Source organism: Macrosteles quadrilineatus, unplaced genomic scaffold, assembly GCF_028750875.1.
Source record: "Macrosteles quadrilineatus isolate MER2022 unplaced genomic scaffold, UCM_ALF_1.0 Scaffold_2__2_contigs__length_208266976, whole genome shotgun sequence".
Taxonomy (NCBI): Eukaryota; Metazoa; Arthropoda; class Insecta; order Hemiptera; family Cicadellidae; genus Macrosteles; species Macrosteles quadrilineatus.
The window spans coordinates 105,724,085-105,737,542 of NW_026542595.1; the positions used below are offsets into that span (position 1 = coordinate 105,724,085).

A 13,458-nucleotide genomic window follows, 5' to 3' on the forward strand; every position below is an offset into this window, starting at 1 on the left:
TTTATGCGGAAAAACACCATTTACAAAACTTAAATTTATAACGTGGACTAAGGCAGGGGAAATTACATCTACACATCTTTTGACACAATCCACTGTTATGTTATCATAACCAGAGGATTTTTTGTTTTTTAGGCTAGTTATTACGGCATTTACTTCTTCGACTGTAGTAGGTAATAAAAAAAATGATCGTGGTTGGATTTTAAGCGGCGGTAGAACACCAGATACGATTGTACCTATTCCTGTCATTTGTCCAGATTGTACAGAGATTAAGTAGTCATTGATAACTTGAGCGACAACAGCTGGGTCAGAGATAAGCTTGTTATCATGTGATTCAATCTTATCCACAGTGCCCTTGCTAGTTCTACCTGTTAGACTATTTATTATTTTCCACTGCTGCGCTGTATCACCTTTGCAGCTCTCTAGTTTAGTTTCGTAAAATTGGTTTTTTGTAATAGCTATTTCATTACCTAAACTACTACTGAACCTACGAAAGTAGCTTTCAAAATATGTATCATATGGCCTCCTCCTAAAAATGTTATACAGTTTTTTCCGTTTTTTAATTTTATTTATGATACTTGATGAAATCCAAGGTGTAATCTTTTTTGCCTTATTCAATTTACTATTTACATTTGTTTCTTTCATGCAATTCTCCAAAGTATCAACTATATTATTATGAAAAAAGTTGAAACTAATATTTGTATCATTGTTATCAAAAACATTTTTCCAGCTTACTTCTTTTAACTTTTCGTTGAATAAATTTATATCAATGCATTTTTTTGAACATCTGAATTTTCAATGTTTCACTCTGTGTATCAAATACACCCTTATATTTAAGCCCTATAAAACAATGATCTGTTACACCTATATCAAAAACAGCACTTTCAAAACTATTTACATCCTTAAACCTAATAAAAATATGGTCAATACATGTTTGAGAAGTACTGGTAATTCTAGTAGGACTGTTAATCATCGAGACAAATCCATTATTATTTAATAAACTGTGATATGCTAACGTTGCATTATCTATACTTAACAAATTTATATTGACATCACCTACATAAATAGCATTACCTGTAACATTCTCCAACAATTTTGACAGTTCTGAGGTAAATTCGTTTTCTGAAAATTTGTGTAATCTATAAAGGCAAAACAATTTGAAGAAACAACTTTTTAATTTAACATGAATAATTAGAATATCTGCAGTTTTAAAGTCAAAATGTAAAGTATCAATACTAAACGAGTTATTTACAAAACATGCTACTCCACCAGCTCTGTAAACATCATTACAACTAAAAAAAGCCTTAAAACCCGGTATGTTATATAAATTAGTTTCATCTGAGCCTATCCATATTTCACTCAAAATAATAAAATGAATTGTAGCCTTAATTTGATTTAATTCTAATAAAAAACTGTCAAAATTTTTTCTCAAACTATGTATATTTAGACACAATAAGTTAATTACAGATGTTGTGTTTTTGTCGCAAAAAAAGTTACTTAAATTGATAATTTTTGACGAACTATCTTCTGTAATAGTGAAAAAGAAGACTTAAATAGATTTTAATCCTTGTATTTAAAAAAAAATAAAAATTTAATACAACTAAATTAGCAAGAAAAATGTCAACCATGAAATGACTCATTGACTCACTTTTGATTTCACTTGAGCGCATTAAGTTCATCGTAGTTGTTGATTCTCTTGCAACGGTCCTTATCCTCCTTCCTCACAAAAAACTTCCCCTCCCGGTACCACGCGTAGGTGAATCCAACTTGTTTGCACTTTTCCTTCAGCGCCTTCAGGAACAGTTTGTTTTCTGGAGACAGATGCTCGCTGATGTACACTCGTTGATGTGTGAAGGTCGCATTGATCTGTTTGGCAGTGAGAGGAGTCTTTAATTCCTTATAATTTGAAATCCAGGTTTCCTTTACTACGCGTGTGGTGAACTGAACAATTATAGATTGCGAGCGGTCTTTCTTGAAGCTGGGGATCCTGTGTGCCGCCGAGATGTCGTTGCTATGCACCTCTACTCCAATCGCAGCTCCTACATCTTCAAGTATTTTACTAATATTCTCCCCTGCGGTTACCGGAACACCACTTATCTCAATGTTATTTTTTCTGGTATATTGCTCTAATTGACGAACTCTGTCCTTTAACGTGCCCACTTCATCATTCAGGACCACGTTATCCTTTTTAAGCTTTATAATTTCGTTATTTACCTGCTTATACATCTACACTGTCTGTAATTTACCTGCTTACCGTTCAATCTACAACTGTAACTTACCTCCACACTTATACAACTACAATATCTCTACTTTACCTGCTTACCATTCTATCTACAACTGTAACTTACCTCCACACTTATACATCTACACTGTTCGTAATTTACCTGCTTACCGTTCAATCTACAACTGTAACTTACCTCCACACTTATACATCTACAATATCTCTACTTTACCTGCTTACCATTCTATCTACAACTGTAACTTACCTCCACACTTATACATCTACACTGTTCGTAATTTACCTGCTTACCGTTCAATCTACAACTGTAACTTACTTCCACACTTATACATCTACTATATCTGTTATTTACCTGCTTACCATTATACCGGGTGTCCAGCCTAAAGTTTTCCAATAGCTAACTTTTTAATTTTAAATCTGACAAACAACTTCTTAAGGGGGACTTCCCTTTATTTTTTATTCTGCATTTTGGGGTGATTTCGAAATTTTTCTAAGTGGCCGCCATTTTCCAATATGGCGGACAACTTTATTTTTTCTTAAGGAACACCCTGTATTTTATGGTGTTTTTGGATACTACAGGTTATTTTAAGACATTTTTGTTATTAGGTATTTTTTCATAAAACCAATGGTTAAGGAGATATGAACGGTTAAAGTTTATTTTCCGCCATAAGAAATGCCTTAAGTTTTCCAATAGCAAACTCTTCTTGGAAAACTTAAGGCATTTCTTATGGCGGAAAATAAACTTTAACCGTTCATATCTCCTTAAAAATTGGTTTTTTGAAAAAATACCTAAGAACAAAAATGTCTTAAAATAACCTGTAGTATCCAAAAACACCATAAAATACAGGGTGTTCCATAAGAAAAAACAAAGTTGTCCGCCATATTGGAAAATGGCGGCCATTTAGAAAAATTTCGAAATCGCCCCAAAATGCAGAATAAAAAATAAAGGGAAGTCCCCCATAAGAAGTTGTTTGTCGGATGTAAAATTAAAAAGTTAGCTATTGGAAAACTTTAGGCTGGACACCAGGTATATCTACAACGTTAACTTACCTCCACACTTATAAATCTACATTATCTATAATCTACGTGTTTACCATTTTATCTACAACTGTAACTTTACCTCTACATTTATACATCCACACTGTTTGTAATTTACCTGCTTACCATATTATCTACAACTGTAACTTAATTACCTCCACACTATACATCTACACTGTTTGTAATTTACCTGCTTACCATATTATCTACAACTGTAACTTAATTACCTCCACACTATACATCTACACTGTTTGTAATTTACCTGCTTACCATTCTATCTACAACTGTAACTTATCTCCACACTTATACATCTACACTGTCTGTAATTTACCTGCTTACCGTTCAATCTACAACTGTAACTTACCTCCATACTTATACATCTACACTGTCCGTAAAAGCCAAAACATCAAGTGTAATAGATGAGTTTTCCTCTAAGATGATAAAGCACTGCTCTCAAGAACTCATCTCTCCTCTGGTTTATCTTATAAATACATCATTTAAAGAAGGCAAATTCCCAAGGTCAGTTTGCAAATCTACACACCTAGACGAACATTTTGTTATATTTAACATTTGGGGTCAAATCTTATTGATGCCTTATTGTTCACAAAGTTCCATGTTGCATATTAATAATATAGAAGATATTTATGTAGTTTGACAAAATATAACAATTAAAATTAAAAATTAGAAAGCAAATCACATCCGTGGTTTTAAAACCTTTAAAATGAGATATTTTGTAGCTTTTTATATTAATAAACAATGTTGTAATATGCTTCAACCATTTAGTTTGCCGTTATGGGCAGAAAATCCAAAAACGTAGGAACGTTAAGAGTCCTTCATACCTACGCCATAGGCAGTGCCGAAGGTATCCAAGCCTACCGTCCAACGGCAAGGCATAAACGAGTCCAGCTGGCTGATTTGAAATAGACTACAGTCATCCACATGATTGATTGAAGTGTGTTCAGTTGGGAATCGTGATAAAAAATCTACATTCGCATGGTCTGTAGTTTTCCTGCAAAATATGCAAATGAAATCGTGAAGCGCGTCTACAGAGAGCCTTCCCACTGCGACGCGGCTCCAGGGCAGCGCTGCAGGCTACATCTCCACAATCAATCCACCACCACTGTCCACTGTCACTTGTATAAGTTACAATAGCTTACTATATAGCAAATAAAGTAACTCATTGTATCCACCCCTATTCCCCCTACTGTCAATCCTCTCTTCACCCTGTAGGCTACAAACACTCTTGTTAACGAATCTGACATAATTACGCCGTTGTATCATCGACGCCCGCGGGTAAACGGCGGGAGTAACTATGACTCTCTTAGGGCCGAGTGGTGTGAGCAAGAACAAACTCATGATCTTGCAACTGAGTTAAAGGACTCATGGGTGGTGAACAACAGCCTGGGTGCGGACTGGATTGAAGAATTTATTGAAAGGATATGTCGGTCTCTTGCAGAGTCAACCACTGCTGATCCGAGAGGTGGAGCTAAGAGCAAGACGAGAGCAATTAGAACTAATAGAACCAGTCTCAAACGCAAAAGGTATGCAGACACGCAGAACCTGTATAGGGATTGCCCAAAACGATTGGCTGATTTGGTCAGAAAGAACCAGTTGAGGGGATTGCTCAATGAAACGCCAGAAGTACTGCCGCCAGTGGACGACTTAAGAAGAGCGTACACAGAGCTTTGGAGCACTGATGGAACATGTGAATTGATTTTGCCGGAGGGACCTCATTCTGGCTCTCTCACTCCGGTGACAGCCTCGGAAGTGAGGAACCGCTTGAAGAAGTTGAAGCCTAGGGGCGCCCCTGGTCCAGACGGCTTAAGAAAGGAAAATCTACAGGGTGTGCGGGGCATTTGTGGGCTGTTGGCGGGTGTCTTCAACCTCCTGCTGGCTAAGCGGTACTTTCCAACTGCTTGGCGAAGGAATCTAACATCCATGATTCCAAAGGAGGGAAAGGACCTGTCGCTGCCGGGTGGGTGGCGTCCAATCACCGTGGGTAACATATTGGCAAGGCTGTTCAGTGGCATACTGGAGTCGAAGCTTAGGAGCCTTATAACTCTCTCTCCTAGGCAGAAGGGTTTTGTTGAAGGGAACGGGTGCTTCGGCAACGTCAGAATGATGGATGAGATTATTAGATTGGGTAATCAAGACTCCTTATGCGCTGCAGTTCTGGATATAAGCAAGGCTTTTGACTGTGTGCCAAGAAAAGCCATTCTCGAGGTCCTGAAAGCACAGAGGGTCTCTCGTAGCTTCAGATCCTACATTGGGGGCATGTATGACGATATAAAGACCAAATTCAAGAATTGCGGGGGATTTGAAATCAGTATAAAGAGGGGTGTAAAGCAGGGCGACCCACTTTCACCTCTACTGTTCAATCTAGTACTGAACCCCCTTTTGGATGAGCTGCGTGAGATAGAGGGCTGTTTCTTAGTGGAAGAGGAAAGAGTGCCAGTGCTGGCTTTTGCGGGTGACCTGGTTCTAATGTACAGAACTCCCGAGGCCCTGCAGAGGGGACTAGATGCTACTGTAGATTACCTTAGGAAAATATGTCTAGGATTGTCTGCTGACAAATGTGGTGTCTTTAGCGTTAAGAAGAAGGGAAAGTTTTGGATTGCTGTCACCTCGCCACATCACATCAACGGCATTAGGTTAAGGAACTTTAGCGTTGAAGAGGAAGTTAGATATTTAGGTTCGATATTTAGTGTAGCTAATGGATTCTCCTCCAAGAAGACATGCGTGGAAGCTCTACATGCGGTGAAGCGATGTGCCCGTCTAGCTCTCAAGCCAAGACAAAAGTTGGAGCTGATCAGCAAATACCTACTACCTGCATACTACCACCAATTGATAGCCGATCCACCAGGCAAGACACGTCTCTCGGCACTGGATAGGGAGATAAGAAAGGAGGTTAAGGACTTTTATCATTTGCCGGCAGGAACCTCGAATAGCCTTTTATACTCAAGGAAGGTCGATGGTGGGTTAGGCTTAGTAAGACTGGAAGATATGGTCAGAGCATCGAGCTTGAAGGCCTACTTGGGTCAGCTGGCTATGGGAGACGTTGCTTTTACAAACTTGTTTGCGGGAAGGAGTGCCGAGAGGTGTCGCAGGGAGGCAGCAGATTTAGGCTTGGAGTGGCCAACGGATGTCAAGGCTATTGAAAGATGGAAAGTCAAGAGGAAGAAGAAGGAGAACGCTGAATGGGAGCAGCAAGAGGTTCAGGGTAGGGGAATACATGGCTTCAGAGGGAGCAGTTTGGCCAACATTTGGATTAAGAAGGAGGAACTATTCCCGGGAGAAGAAATTGACATGCTGAAGATGAGAAGCAATGTGTTCCCCCCCAGGGAGTACCTTAAAAGGATCGACGAGGAATGCGACCTCAAGTGTAGACGGTGTCATGAGAAAAACGAGACACTGGCTCATGTTTTGGGTCAGTGTCCTGTGGCAGAGGAGGACGGATTGACAGACATGACAGTATAGTTGGTACGATAGAGGGAGTTTGCTTGAGAGCTGGATGGACAGTCGCTAAGGAACAGCTGATCGATGGGGACGACCACCCCCTTCGCCCTGACCTGGTCATCAAAACACCGGGGAGGGCCTGGATCGTGGACGTCACTGTCAGGTTTGAACAGGGAGACTCACTTAGAGAAGGTGCTGAGGAGAAGATGACTAAATACAAAAAAATTGTAAATAGTGTTAGAAATTGTATGGGTGTAGATAAGGTGGATGTTTTGCCGGTTGTGTTTGGATCAAGAGGTGCGGTTCCTCAGGGGACACTCAAGAACTTGGCTCTCCTGGGGATCACGGATCATGTCACACTCAAGGGTATGGTCATGGGAGTGATCTGTGGAGTGATGGGAGTGAGTCTGTGGCAATTGGCAGGGCCCACATAGATTTAGGCTAGGATTATGTGGGGAGGAACCCGGTCCACCAGTGCTGTGATGATATTACTGGTACTGCGGGGTTGGGGGCCCCGTCTCTGACTCCCCCTCAGGGACGCCCCAACGTTTGAGGTTTGGACTCGCAGGGGCAGTGGTTGTCCTTCGGGCGCTTTGATAGAGATAACGGAAAAGAGAGAGAGAAGCTCAAGAGGATTACAGAGAACAACAGAGTGAAAAAAAAAACGATTATGATCTGAAGTTAAGGATGACATTAGATGATGGTGTAAAATAAAACACAAACCCACCTTGGCTTGCCAAGGGAATTTTACTAAAATCTTTTCACCCAATTAGGGGCATTGGTGGCTATTGCCAACACAACAAATAGCCAAATGCCTCGTCATCTAATTAGTGACGCGCATGAATGGATTAACGAGATTCTCTCTGTCCCTATCTACTATCTAGCGAAACCACTAATTCCGGTTCAAAAGTTATTGTTAATTATGTTGTTTTTTATAACAACCTCTCAAAAATAACGAGGAACAGGCTTTCTCGAAAATACACCAGGTGTAAACCTACTTACTTTCAAACCCCTGCTTTTGATGTTAATAGATCCATAATCATTTGACAACATACCTTAGTGTAACAATAACATCAATTGTTTCATATTGATGCTTCATGAATGACATGTTTTACCAAAGTGTACTATTTACAGCTGACTTCAGGTAAGTGCCTAAACGAAAAATCTTTTTGACATTCGTTTGCGGAGAACACCCTGGATGTAAAATGACACACAGGTCCATGCAAAAAGACTACAAAACAAAAAGTCTTTTAATGCTTTATAATTTGTATACTATTAAACATACCGCTATAAAATACAGATCAAACGAAGAAGCAACTCAAAGAGTTTATGCCTTCCAAAGACACATCATTTAACAAAATCGACCCAACAGAACTGTAGATTTAATTGTACAAGATGTTTTAACACCCTTGTTTGATTGTCCAAATGTTAATGTGTTTTAAAACTGTCTAGATGGACCATATTTGATGATTCAGCTACTTATGTCCCCCAAGACCTCAGATACTTGATAGCCCAGTTTTTCACGATTTCGTAATCTTCTTAACATATGCAATAATATACTCGTTGCACTCGTCTTGACGAGCACTATCGATTATATAGAGTCCGGAAAGAATCTAGTAAAAGTCAAAAATGAGTTTTTTAGAGATCAAGGTCCACCGAAAAAACTCGATTAATCTCAATGAAAAAATAAATGTAAAAACCACAGAGATTGTTTAGTATTTGCATTGTAATTTAAAATATAAAAATAGCCTACTATTATGGAGGGCCCACCACGAAAAAGCAGTTTTATTTTAATTTAAAAAAGTTTGCTTATTGACACTGGGGACATTGGGAAACTTATTTTTGCCCCGAAAATTTAGATTTTTCGTTATTTTATGGAGATTTTTATGGGAAATAACATAAATTACAATAACTTTTGAACCAAAATTTTTACAAAAATGGGAGTCACACCATTTTGTTCAGAATATAAAGGGCTACATCATTCTAAATTTTTATCACAAGACTTTCGTTTGCACCTATGATGAGCATAAGAATGACACCTCAATCGTAAAAATCGGTTTAGTATGACGGATTCGCTAAGTCGGCAGGTTTGCTGCAGCGGGGGTATTTTCTAATCAAAGAGAACATAGTTTAATGAACCTTTCATATGATCTTCTGCTATTGGAGTTATTAATCCCTTCCCTTTAAGTTTTCACTTGGCTCTTGCATAACTTATATCTCAGAGGGATTTCTGAGATAAGCTTCATATAAAATTCTCACTTCCAACAAAAGGCACAAAAAGTAATGCCCAGTACACTCATAGCATTGATTTGTAACAACGTGCGACTGTATTTTTTGGGAGGAGCGAGTTGGTTTCGTGTGAGAACACTGGACTTCGGTCCCCGAGGTCCCTGATTCAAATCCCGTCGATCACCAATCAATTAAATAACGTCATTTTTGTAACCTGCATCAAATAACAAGAACATTGAGCCCAAACACGAAATAATTTCGATGATAAAAAGCCTACCACGACACGAAAACTGTCTATTATTTTAAAACCAAATGTATACTTAATATCGTCGCCACAACCAAGCTTAATGTACCAGCCCCAGGTTGTTTTAGAAATGGGTGTAAGAGGTTCACTGAGTCTAAGTGTTGTGAAAGTCGTATTTAAACAATAGTTATGAAATTGGCCCCAAAAGGGTGCAGCACTATTATTATTTGCTAGACACGAGCACAAACTACTTATGATTTAATTAAGAAGTTACCAGAAAATGAAAATGTATTTCTTACGAGAGCACAAAAGGTTATCTAATTTTTCAAGAAAAATATTTTCGTATACAGATCCTGGAGTTCTATACAAACCAACCAATAAAAATATGAAATCATTAACTCTTGCCTCAATCATACAACATTCAAAATACTTATCCTTAACCAAATTTTCAACTGCAGGAATTATAATTTTTTTAACTTTAATATGGTTACAGTCACGAGAAAGAATCATAACACCTCCACCTAAGTAGGTTTTCCTACAGTAATAGCTTACAATATTATAGTTAGAAATGTGTGCAAAATTAATTTCATCATTATTGAGCTTGTGTTCACTAAGAATAACAAAATGGGGCTTTAGTTCGTCTAAAATAATTTCAAGGGATGAAGTACGAGATGAAAAATGCTGGATATTTTGATGGAGAATTAAAACGTTAGAGGAATGTTTGTTTGTTATTTTACATTATTTACAGTAGTATCTTTACAGCTCAACCAACCATTTGGCAAAAAAGATACATTTTCAGAGATGTCTAGTGGGTTTTCAAAATCCAAATTCATAAAAGTTTGACTTTCCAGTCGTTTTTTGTTAGTTAAATGAACATCATCCATGTTATTTTGACTATTATTTATGTGTATTTCATTATCAATTGAATGTATCTTTTTTGACAATAATAATTTCCTATCTATAAAAAATCATTCTCATTGCTGCCAGAAATGGGAGTCTTTGGCAGATCAATATTACCCTGGGTATCACTTGTACTCTGCTTTTCACTACCACTTTTGCACTTGATATTTTCACTATGCTGTAACTGGTAGTGTGATGGGGTGAGTGGAGGGAAGGTGTTGAGGCTGGCCAGGGTAGGCACATCATCGTCTGGCCTCTGAGATGTTGGATGGTCATGGTGGGGTGATGGACCTGGAGTCGCCACAGCTTCAGACATAGCAGCATCCTGCTCAGTAGCTGACAACTTTGTATGCCTCTGTATTTCCTTTCTAAGTCTTGACAGAAAAGCTGAATGAGACAGTCCATTTCTCAATACTCGATCAGAGTCCTGGTCATGGAAGATGATGATGATCCTAGCTCCGGTCTGTACATGAAAATATAGGGCATTTGAGACAAACTGGTGAAGCTTAATATGATCTCGCACGCTGAGTATCAATGAAATCATCTTTTTTTGGCCTTCCGAATGTTTGTCTAAATGTAACTGCCACTCCAGCGCTCATGTTTCTATTACAGTTTTTGTCGGCAGAAATAGTATGAGCAAACGCAACTGTGGAGTCAGCTTTATACTTTTCAAAAGTTTGTCTCATATTTTTGTCCCTAACATCAACCATGTTTTCTTCAAATGTTAACTCATTGTAAGATGGGTCTTGGGGTTGTGGATAAAAAATATCTTGCAACATGCAAGCAATTTTATTTTTGCCCAATCTGTTGAAGTGAAGGCCGTATTTTGTGTACAGCGTACGGGAGAGGTCACCTAGTGGTAACAGAACTGCATGCTTAGCATTATTTACCAACTGCTCTATCTCCATATTCAAGCAAGTAACTTTATTATTTAGTTGGGCTGCATGATACTTGTATGGTAATTCTGCTACAATCAAATTAGTGTGCGCTGTCATATCAATGATCTTCTTAAAAGCATCAAGTAGAGGTCCAGCAGAGCTGTCATCACTGAGATCATCGTTAGTTCCAGCTATAATAATAACGTAGTCCTCCGATCCGAATGACTTTGTAAGTGCTACAAGGTTCTCTGTAACCCCATTGAGCTTGGCGTTAGGCTTGTATATGCTGCATATATTATCTAATCTGTTAGGCCAAATCTTCGTTAAGTACGAGTAAATATCCCTTCCATGACTATCTGCTAAGATTAAGATGTTGCGCTTTCCCTCTCCAGCATTACTAACTAGATGATTGTCACTATGTTGTATGTTTGTTATCAGGGGTTGCTTCTTTGACTTATGGTTTGCTATAGTTTCAATACATGATTGTGGATTATATTGCAAAACTATGTCTACTGTATCATTGGTCTCAGAAGATGATAATATTTCAAAGCTGTTTTGTAATGCAATTGTTGGTGAAGATTGTTCTTGTACAGGTGCATGTTTTGTCTTTTGTGTCTTATCCTTCTTTTTGTTTCCTTCATTACAATGGGATGAATCCACTGTTTAGTATTGACATTGCCTTTGCTGCTAGGAAGTTGGGGGCTTACAATGCCGTCACACAGCTGACAGAGTAGCAGTCGTGCAGTGACAATGACGTGTAAGCCGTACTCAAAGTTGCGTACTTGCTGTGCAACCACAGCATCCCCTAGAACCACACCATTAAGCCCAATCTGCTGTAGAAGTGTCTCCGCGTGCCGCTTATTAATGCCCCGAGCTGAGTCATAATGTAAAGCCGAATTAGCTTGGCTGTCGAAAAGAACCAAACTCCAGTGCGTTCCTCCTTTTACAGTATTTTCCTCCCAGTTCACAGTGTTGCTGTTATTAATACAGAAGAAAACAAATTTCATATCACTAAAAGACAAGTTGTTTAAGGTTTTCTCAACGTCTGTTTTAGTTTGGAGCTTCAATAGCTGCGACACTGCAGGCCCAATAAACAATATGTCATTTCTCAGTTTTTGAGATTCTGACTGAAGCATTGCAAAGTAGGAAGAAATTGTGTCATCTGATAACCAATTATCATTTGAACATAGTTTTGGTTGAAACGTTACGTTAGACAGCAAATTAGAACTTGATAGTACTGTACTGATTGTGGAATTACTCGATGCGTTTTGTTCAGTTTGGGTCCCAGCAGTCATAGTAGATTTACTTTCTTTGTTTGTATGCATTTGTGTTAGTTCCTCATTTAGTTTGTTAATCAGGCATTCCTTATTTTTTAACTGCCCTTTTAGATGAGAGATGTCTACCTTGAGATTTTCTATTTCAGTTCTAAATTTAGAGGATAACTCATCAGACTCTTCTTCAGCTAACCTCAGAGACGTTTCCATTTTCCTTTTTTCAAACATAAGTTGATTGTTGATTTCGCTTAGTTCTAAAACACTAGTTCCATCCTCGGATTCATTTTGTTTATCAGGATCATAAATAAACTCATCTGCTGTATTGTTGCAAAAAGAATTAGCTTCATCAATTGCTAGTTTTAGTGGGTTTGATAATTTCTTGGACGGTAAAATATTTTCTACATACATAGAGGAATCAAATATATCCATTTGTTTGCAGGTGCCAGTTTGACCAGTTCCAAAAAATTTTAACTTATATTTGTCTTTTTCAATTGTAGTTATTAAAGCAGGCCGTGGCTTATGACCTTTTATCTTAGCAAAAACCACATCATTAATCGAAAACATTATTCACATTTGCAGAAAATTTATTTAAGTTAATATCCAGTGATGTAGTTCATAAATGGTTCAAATTCGAAATAAACATACAGCTGATTAGGTACTATGAGCAGTCCTTGATTGATAAGGAGCAGTTTGTCTGTGGTCAGTGAGGTCGCTGAATTTTTATTTCAGGATTAGTGTTGCCTTCAGTATTATTTTGAGGCTTCTGATTGGCTGAGGGAACATCATTACCGCGACGATAAACCTTCATTTGATTTTTCATTATTAGCAAGTCTGGTTAGTTTGGTTAGGTTATGATGGTTTAATTTTATAATAAAAAAATTATCAAATAGGATTTGAGGCATTTATGATTTTATTTTATGAACAGAACTATTTTTTCGATTAATAAACCTTCATTCGATTTTTTCATTGTCAGCACGTTTGGTTGGTTTGGTTAGGTTATGACGGTTTCATATTTCATAATAAAAAAATATAAAATTGAATTTGAGGCACTTGTAATTTTATTCTATGAACAAAAATAATTTTTAATTACTAAACCTTCTTTTTAGTAAATCAGAAGCCTCTAAATGACACTGTTGGCAAAATTAATCCTGAAAAACAAATTGTGCAGTGAGGTCAGGGTTCAAAAGCTGTCGTCAGTCTGTA

At 37.9% G+C, this 13,458-nt stretch overlaps 1 protein-coding gene across 1 annotated transcript in view; it reads right to left on the reverse strand.

Moving 5' to 3' along the window:
• LOC128987078 (CD151 antigen-like) overlaps positions 1-13,458 on the reverse strand; it is a 56,097-nt gene that overhangs the window by 9,877 nt on the left and 32,762 nt on the right. The gene's annotated exons all lie outside the window — the stretch shown is intronic.